The sequence below is a fragment of the Arachis ipaensis genome, chromosome B04 (assembly GCF_000816755.2).
Source record: "Arachis ipaensis cultivar K30076 chromosome B04, Araip1.1, whole genome shotgun sequence".
Taxonomy (NCBI): domain Eukaryota; kingdom Viridiplantae; phylum Streptophyta; class Magnoliopsida; order Fabales; family Fabaceae; genus Arachis; species Arachis ipaensis.
In genome coordinates this window covers 24,899,233-24,901,840 of record NC_029788.2, presented here as the reverse complement: position 1 = coordinate 24,901,840, position 2,608 = coordinate 24,899,233, and positions in this window count along the sequence as shown.

Below are 2,608 nucleotides of genomic sequence, written 5' to 3'. Positions count from 1 at the left end.
TTAACCGACATTATGATATCACAGCTAGTAGGGCAGGCATTCATCATATGTATTTTCTATCTGTTGGTATGCTTTGTTTACCTGTAATGGCTTGCCTAATTGAATAACATGCTTACTTGCTATCTGAATTATTTGCCTTATATGCTTCTACTTGTGTTTTACTTGCATTGTATATTACTTGTGATTTCTACTGGGATTGAGGAGGTTCAAAAGGCGGTGGTGATGGGATCACATGGAGGATAGGTTGGAGAAGGCTGTGGGACAGCAATGTTTGTTTAGAATTAGAACTCCCTTAAGATAGATCACCCGGTTTCTTTATGATGAGGTTTATATTATGCTTTTTGTTTTAGAATGCTTTAAGCTTGAATCTTGTGATGGATAGGGAGCTTAGGATTGCCTTTGGCATCCCAGGGTCTTATATCCTACATCACTGGGCACTGTTACTATACTGAGAACCTCCGGTTCTCATACCATATCTTTGTTGTGTTTTTCAGATGCAGGTCGCAACCCACCTCGGTGAGTTGCTATGGATGGTGACAGGAGCGGAGGATCTTGGATTCTTTTGGAGTCTTTTTGGTTTATCTGTTTATACATCTCTCTTTTGTATTCTGTTTAGCCTAGAGGCTTGTATTATGAGAGAAAACTTGTATAAGCTGTTTTAAAACTGTCAGTTTTTTGTATAATTCTGTATACTTGTGTATGGCTAGCCGGCTTAAACTCCGCAAGTCGAGGCTAGTTTCCTATGATATTATATACTTATATTTTATTGTATCTTATCAGTTTCTTGTGCCATAAGCTAGTAGTTCGTTAGTACGTTTTGAGCTTTTCAAATCCAATATTTGAGCTATATCTTTCATCGGGCTTCTAGATATTATATTATTCTTCTATATATTATACGTATGAGCTTAGAACTATTGTAACCTCTGATTAACCTTTGCTTTACGGTGCGAGGTAAGGCTTAGGCTAATTAGGGTGTTACATTTAGTGGTATCAGAGCGGTTCGTCCTTGTGAGCCTGAGGGATGGACTGATTGTGCTTCATTGCATACTCTGTGTGTCTTTTCTTTGATGCTATTAGGTTATCTACTTGATATATGCATAGCATGATTGTTTGTGAGTACCTGTTTGGGATAATTGAAGCACTAGACTTTTGATATTGAGACTGATCAACTTGATATCGATTGTTTAGTGTAGACAGGAACCCTACATGGCTACTCGCGGGCAAAGTCAAACATGTACGCGAGAAAGTAGGAATGAGCAACCAGCTGATAATCATGCCGAATTCATGGCGGCCATGGCTAACTTAGCAAACACCATGGAAGCGAATGCTGCTACGACTCTATAAGCTGTGCAGAGGTTAGGCCAACCGGCAAGGAATGGCAATGGGAATGGAGAAGGTAATACCAATGATAATGCTGAGGGAAATGGCAATAACACGGGAGTAGTTTCGATGACCTTGGCGACGTTCCTCAAGGTTCATCCGCTAACTTTCTGAGGATCCACAAATCTTACTGAAGCGGATCACTGGTTCCAGGCTATGGAGCGTGCTTTACAGGCGCAGCATGTTTCACTCAATCAGTATGTCGAGTTTGCTGCTTATCAGCTAGCGAGAGAGGCCCAGCCCTGGTGGCAAGCTGAGTGTCGTTTGCTACAGCTTCAGAACGCCGACATTTCATAGGAGGTGTTCCAAACGGCTTTCTATAAGAAGTATTTCCCTAAGTCTACAAGGGAAGCAAAGGAGATGGAGCTAATGCAGCTGAAGCAAGGTTCCATGTCTGTGGCCGAGTACACTAATAAGTTCGAAGAGCTTTGTAGGTTTTTTCGGGTGTGTCAGAGTGACCCGGAGACTTACAAGAGCTGGAGATGCATTAAGTACCAGAGGGATTTGAAAGACAACATTATGACTGCTGTGGCTCTTATGGAGATCCGTGTCTTCTCTGACTTGGTGAATAATGCTAGAGTAGTGGAGGAGTATGCCAAGACCGTGGCGGCATCTAAGGACACTCATAGAGGGAGTTCTAGTCGGGGGCGTGGCAAGTATTTCCATCCTAGAGGGCAAAGCTTCAAGAGAGGAGGATATGCACCTCAAGGTCAAGGAGGCTTCAGAAAGAACACACATGACCAGATTCAACCTGGCAAGGGGAGAGGAAATCAGAGTGGGTGCTTCAATTGTGGCTTGCCTGGTCATTTCGCGAGGGATTGCACTCGTGGGAGGAACCAGAATACGGGCCAGAGTCAGCATCAAGGTCGAGTCTTTGCTGTGAATGCCAAGGATGCTTCTAAGGAAAATCCATTGATGAGAGGTATATGTCTAATTGGTGATAAGTCCTTAGTTGCATTATATGATATTGGAGCTTTGCATTCGTTTATTTCGTTTGATAAAGTTGAGGAATTAGGCTTGAAAGTGTCAGAGTTACCTTTTGATCTGCATGTATATACTCCACATCAAACAGTTATGACTAGGTCAGGTTGTAGACAAGTAGGTTTCAAGCTTGAGAGTAGATACTTTGTGCACGATTTGATCTGTTTACCCTTGGTGGGACTTGAAATGATTTTGGGATTTGATTGGTTGTTGAAGAACCGGGTTTTGTTGGATTGCTTTGAACGGA